The following is a 7,427-nucleotide window of genomic DNA, read 5'->3' on the forward strand; positions in this document are numbered from 1 at the left end:
CCCAGAGAGATCATACAAATGGGAAAAGGACCCACATGTACAAAAATATTTATAGCAGCTCTTTTTGTGGTGACAAAGAATTTGAAACTGAGAGGAGGATGCCCATCAATTGGGGAATGGCTGAACAAATTGTGGTATTGTGCTATAAGAAATGATGAACAGACTTACTTCAGAAAAACCTGGAAAAACTTGTATGGTCTGATGCTGAGTAAAGTGATCAGAACCAGGAGAATGTTGTACACAATAACAGCCATGTTATGCAATGACAATATTGATAAACTTAACCCTTCTCAGCAATACAAGGATCTAAGACATCTCCAAAGGCCTCATGATGGAAAATGCTATCCACATCCAAAGAAAGAACTATGGAGTTTGAATGCAGATCGAAGCATACTATTTCCTATTTTTTTTTTCTTCTGTAGTGTTTTGTTTCCTCTTTCTGATGGTTCCTCCTATTGGTTCTAATTCTTACTTACAACATCATTAATGTGAAAATATGTTTAATAGGAATGTATATGTATAGCCTATGTCAGATTGCATCTCATCTAGGGGAGGGAGGTGAGGAGGGAGGGGGAGAAAAATGTAAAACTCAAAAGCTTATGGAAGGGATTGTTGATAATTCAAAATAAATTAATAAGAAAAACTGAGAATCACAGCAGCTCTTTTTGTGGTGGCAAAGAACTGGAAACTGAGAGGTTGCCCACGAATTGGGGAATGGCTGAGCAAGTTGTGGTATATGAATGTGATGGAATACTATTGTGGTATAAGAAATAATGAACAGGCTGACTTCAGAAAAACCTGGAAAGACTTCTATGGTCTGATGCTGAGTGAAGTGAGCAGAACGAAGAGAACATTGTACACAATAACAGCCTTGTTGCATTATGACTAATATTGATAAACTTAACCCTTCCTGGCAATACAAGGATCTAAGACATCTCCAGAGGCCTTGTGATGGAAAATGCTATCCACACCCAAAGAATGAACTATGGAAGCTGAATTGCTAATTTTTTTCTCTTCTGTTGAGTTTTGTTTCCTCTTTCTGATAGTTCCTCCTATTGGTTTTCATTTCTACTTACAACATCACTAATGTGAAAATATGTTTAATATGAATGTAAATGTATAGCCCATATCAGATTATGTGCCATCTTGGGGAAGGTGGTACGGAGGAAGGGGGAGAAAAATTTTAAACTCAAAAGCATATGGAAGTGATATTGATAAATCAAAATAAATTAATAAAAAACCCAACAATTAAAATAATCGCAGCTTTTTACAAATGATGGTAAAGGAGACAGAGACAGAAATTCTAGGAAGAATTCAGTAAGACTCTCTAAATTAAATCAACAAGTGCTTTAATAGGAAGATGGGCATAGAGAAGATCTTCTTCTTCCCCAAAAATGATAACTATGAAACATTCATTCAAGATATGCTTTCTTATGTTATAGAAATCCCAAAATGATTTATCGAGAATTTTTTTTCAAAAAATGACCTAAAAACACCTGACATGATGAGTACAAAAGTCATTAAAATGAAATTTATTATATTTTGACAGAACATGCATGGTTCCCAATGTGGGAGTCATTTCTAAATCATCTATATAAATCAGGATCATTGACTTGTTAAAATAAATACCAAACTTAAATATATATACACACATATGTGAATATGTATATATACACATATATACATTATATATATACATATTATCTATATCTATATCCATATGTGTATATATATGTATGTATGTGTGTATGTATACACACACACACACACACACTCACATAGTAGACAAGGGAGGCAGGTACAAACTGAGATATTTAGAAAAGCTGTTAAAACTAAAAGCTGGAGAATAGAGAAAAAACAGATATTGATACAAACTACCACCATTTCTTAATGAACTTTAAGTTATATAAATTAGTTGCCACAGTAAGAAGGCCAAAAGGAGCTAGCAATTACCCCAGTCAGTGAATATGTTGTCTTTGACAGGTGGAATGATACTGCAGGCCAAAAAAATGCTCCTTTAAAAAATAAACTGTGTTGTAGAAGATCATAAACAGCTTTGCCTCATAAAATGTGAGACACGGTAGAAGAAACAAAATTAAGCTTTCTAAGAGATCCCACTAAGCAAAACCATCCCAGGGACATTTAAGGAGGGAACTAGAAAGAAGATTAAAAAAAACAGTGAAAGGTCCACTGAGTCACTGACTTTTGGGGCTCAGCAACCAAATGAGGGAATCTTTTAATAATTTCAAAAAACTTATATTCTTTTGTTTTGACCCATCATATAACTGTAAATAGTAACCATGGACTTCATAATTTCTTATCTACCCAAATTCTGAGATACTATGTTTCTGAAATTCCCATCAGTGTCCAGGGGAGCTGTAGCACATACTTTTGGAATGGGCACTAGTATAAGTTCGATTCAATCTCTATTACTTTATCAGAAGAAGATCAGATAATATCAATAGAATAGTTGTCCATGTTTACAAGTGATTTCATATGAAAATAATCTGCACATGGACAGAAGGCACCATTGGTGAAGCTTGGAGGAGGAAATAGGCAGGCATTTATAATGATATTCTCTAGCATACCATATTTTTAGGCAGTACAGAGAATTAAAAGATCCCATTGTATTTATTATTATTTTTTAAAAGCATTTGACTAGCTAAGGTGAAATATTGCTTTACAGTCTCTTAGTTACATTCAAGTCTCCTCCAACATGGTGTTAGACATTCGTGTGTCAAAATAATTCAAGATTCATTGAGAAAGATAACGACAGAGGTCACTTTGTAGCAAGGAGCCTTGCACAGACTAATTGGACATAGCTGATGTCTTGGTTTATTCATTGGCTTTGGTGAACTGCATTTTTCTCCTTCTTTATATTGTTTTCTTTATTATAACTCATGACTCTGAACTGGAAAAAAGAGGGATATATTAGGAAATGAAGATGGTGGAAAAAACAAGTGCAGCAGCTGTGTTGCTATGAAGATCAGGGACTCTCAAACAGATTCTATCCCAGAAGGCACCAGTTGATGACATTTTAAAATTTTGGATTTCTGGGAGTGTTGGTGGGGGTGGTAACTTCTGGGAAAGAAGAGCTGGAAAGAGTTAGTTTAAGAGTTGAAGAGTTGGAGTTTGCTGATATCTTAATATAGAATGAGGGAGGTTGGGGATCTTAGGGTGCAGTAAAAGGGGGAGGGCAAAGATTTGGAACAAGAAGACATAGAATAGAGAAAGTAAAGTAATCAAGTTACATTGAGGAGAAAGAATACTTGTAATACAAGGATCAGAAAGAGGGTCTGGAAATAAGTCAGTTTCTACCACGTTAGCTCATGGAAGGGAAAGGAGCACCACATCAGTAAAACCAGTAGGCTTTTCATAGGATTCTTCTCAGGATCAAGCAGAACCAGATATTGGTGAGTAGGGGAGAAAGCTGAGAGCCTGGACTTGATATGCAGGTCAAGGTTAGGGAACCAGTTCTGATTCTTTTTGAGAAAGGGTTCCTTGGAATTTGGCAGCTAATTGATATTCAAATTCCTTGCTTATAGGAAAAGGGGTATTCAGCCACTATGGCAGGCCTTACCTTGAACAAGTTACTCAAAATATTTGGATTTTCTTGGAGCTTTTTTTTTTTCATTTAGAGGGATGGGAGGCTACTATTTAGTACATTTAGTGCATTAACAACTCTTGAGTTTTATAGTTTGTTTTCCATCCTAAGACAATTTATACAGGGCAGAGTCATGTAATACACCAACATGCTGAATAAATGATCATCTGAAATTTCTCTTTAAGAATTTAAAAGACTATAGTCTCTGTGCTGCTTTTGTTATCCTTTCACTGGACAGAAAGAAGTGAGTCTGGAAGACTTCTTAAAGCAATGCTTGGTGAGTTAAGTCCATTAAAACAAAGATGTTAAACAGACAACACTCCTGATGGGGCCTGAATCAGATTAAAATATAATTAGGAAATATTTAACAAATTAAATAAAAATGCAAATAGAACATAGCTAATAATAGTATGTGATTTTAACAGTGAATATGTGACCAGTAGGGCTTCTTATGTAAGGTTTAATGCCCCCTCCCTTTCTATTTCAGTTTTTTACTACAGCTTTAGACTATGAGCTACTAAAGGGTAAGGACTGTTTTCTGTTTGTTTTTACCTTTACTTGTTTCTGCTATTTAGTGCTGTACCTGGTACATAGTTGGTCCTTAATAAATACTTTCTGACTGAGATAGGGGAATCATCTCCCCCAAGAAGACATCTTACTTTTTCTTTGTCTCTCTACAGAGCATAATACTTCAGGGGAAAAATGGACATTCAGTGAAATAGAGCACTTTCAAGCATTCTTGATGAAAAGACCAGAGCTGAATAGATAATTTGACTTTCAAATACAAGACTCAAGAGAAGCATGAAGAGGTAAACAGTAAAGAGAAAGCATAAGGGACTTATTAAAGTTGAACTGTTTACATTCTGACATGGAAAGATGATATTTGTAACTCATGAGGCCTTTGTCGGTATTAGGCTAGTTGGAGGGAATATATATAGACAGAGGGCACAGGGTGAGTTGATTATAAAGAGATGATATCTAAAAAGTAAAATTAAGAGGTGAGAGAGGATTGTACTGGGAGAAGGAGAAAGGGAGAGGTAGAATGGGATAAATTATCTCACATAAAAGAGGGAAGAAAAAACATTTACCATGGAGGGGAAAAGGGGGGAGGTGAGACAGAATGAATTAATCTTACTCTCATTGGATTTGGCTTAAGGAGGGAATAACATACACACTCAATTGGGTATAAAAATCTATCTTATCCTACAGGAAAATAGGGGGAAAGGGGGCTGATAGAAGGGAGGACAGATTGCGGAAGGGGGTAATCAGAAGCAAACCCTTTTGAGGAGGGACAGGGTCAAAGGAGAGAATAGAATAAATGGGGGGTGGAATAGGATGAAGGAAATATGTTTTTCACAACATGGTTATTATAGAAGTACTTTGAATGACTACACATGTATAACTTGTATCAAGTTGCTTGCATTCTCAATGTGGGTGGGGGGGGGGGAGGGAGAAAGGGAGAGAATTTGGAACCCAAAGTTTTAAAAACAAATGTTAAAAATTATTTTTACATGCAACTGGGAAATAAGATATACAGGTAATAGGGCATTGAAATCTATCCTGCCCTACAGGAAACTAAAAGTTGAAGAGGATAAGAGAAAGCGGGTAATAGAAGGGAGAGCAGATTAGGGGAAGGGATATTCAGAATGCATGCCATCTTGGGGTGGGGGGAAGGGCTAGATGGGGAGAAAATTTGGAACTCAAAATCGTGTGGAAGTAAATGTTGAAAACAAACTAAATTAATTAATTTTTTAAAATTCTCACATTGACACAGAAATGTAAATGGTACCTTTTTCACACTTTTCTGCTTGGAAAAAAATGATATGGCTATTTACATTTAGGTATAATATCCATTTGGAGTTTACTGTGGAATGTAGTCTACAATGCCATCTTAAACTTCCTTTCCACTTTTGTCGGAAGTTTTTTATTAAATAGGTAATCCTTCCTCCCCAAGGTGTATGCTTTTAATTATGCTAGAATAATTGTAAAATCAACAGCCAATAATAACATTTCATTATCTATGATGTTTTTATGCATAATGTAATTTCCATGTTTGCCTCCCTTCCACAAAGGCTTATTTTGCCACACCACCTTAGAGACACAAAGATAGACATACCCTTGACCTTGCTACAAATGTACCACCTCCACATTCAAGAACTCTGAAATTCCTTTACTTGATGATAATCTATTAGTTTGCCAACTCTCTATCTGCCTCCCTGTACCAAAACCTACTGTTTGTACATACAATGACCTCTAATCCCTTGATCCCTCAGTTGTCATCACACATGCACTAGACACTCTCTCCGTTTTTCCCCATTTTGATGACTTAGTATATCAGTTCAACTTTCTGTTGTCCTCTTCTCTTGAGCACTTGACCCCCTTATCTTAACACTCATCATACTCCACTAAGCTTCAGCTTTAAATCATTCCCACCATGTCTGACTTTCACTCCCACATTTTGCTGCTAAAAGAAGGTGGGGAAAATAATGCAGCTGGTCTATTATAAATGTATATTACACAGCTGCTAGACAATTTGACATCTTCCTTATCAACTCATTATCCCACTCTCTAAAATGGCTCTTCAAAAACTTTTCATCCTTGCTCAAACCTTATCTTTACCCTATGATATCAGCAATGAACTTTTCCTCATATTTACAGAAAAATTTGAGGCCATTTGCTATTAACTTCCTTTTCTCCTCCTTCCTCATGCCATATCACTCAGATGCCTTCTGCCACTATCTCCTCTTTCCCTCCATCTCATACAAAGAGGTAGCCCTTCTCCTTGTCAATGCATACCCCTCTATCTGCACAAGTGATCTCATTCCATTCCTTCTTCCTTAGATTGCCCTCTCTGTAATTCTCACTCTCAAGTATTTTCAATCTCTCCTTTTCTGCTGGCTCCTTCTGATAAAGATGCCTGCATCTCCCTGATTCTCAAAAATACCCTTCACTTGATTCTGCCAAGGATCACTAGGTATTGTTCTATATCTCTTCAACCATTTGTCACTAAATTTCTTGAGAAGGATGTCTATAGTAGGTGACCCCACCTCTTCTCTTCTTCCTCTTTTCTTAAATCCTTGCAATCCATTTTCCAACCTTATCTTTGGACTCAATCTGCTCTCCCTAAAGTTACCAATGGTCTCCTAATTGCCAAATCCAAGGACTTTTTCTCAATTCTCATTTTTCTTGACATTTCTGCAACTTTTGGCAGTAGTAATCAGACTTTTCTCTTTGTTAATCTCTTCTCTCTAGTTTTTGGGACACCACTCTCTCTAGGTTCTTATCCAACATATTTGACTACTCTTTCTCAATATAATTTGCTGGATCTTCATCTAGGTCATATCCACTAATAGCGAGTATCCGACTGGGTTCTGTCTTATACCCTCTTCTCTTCTTCCTCTATAATACTGTCCTTGGTCATCTTATCAGCTCCCAAGAATTTGATTATCATCTCTATCTTAATGATTCTCCTATCTTCCCATGCTGCCCTAATCTCTCTACTGACCTCTAGTCTTGCAGATATCTTGCCTTTCAGATATCTTGAACTGGATGTCCAGGAGGCATCTTAAACTCAATATGCCCATAACTATACTCATTATCTTTTGCGTTAAACCTCCCCCCTCTCTAAAACTTCTTTAGCACTGTTTACGATGCCACTGTCATTCCATTCACCCAAGTATGAAAATTAGGCCTAATTTTCATTCTTTGCTATTTTTTTTCTTATTTAGTAATTTCCCCCACTTACATGTAAAAACAATTTTCGATATTGGTTTTTAAAATTTTGAGTTAGAAATTCTCTCCCATCCTCCCTCCCACCCCCATC

Source organism: Vombatus ursinus, unplaced genomic scaffold, assembly GCF_900497805.2.
Source record: "Vombatus ursinus unplaced genomic scaffold, bare-nosed wombat genome assembly UNPS02014798.1, whole genome shotgun sequence".
NCBI lineage: Eukaryota > Metazoa > Chordata > Mammalia > Diprotodontia > Vombatidae > Vombatus > Vombatus ursinus.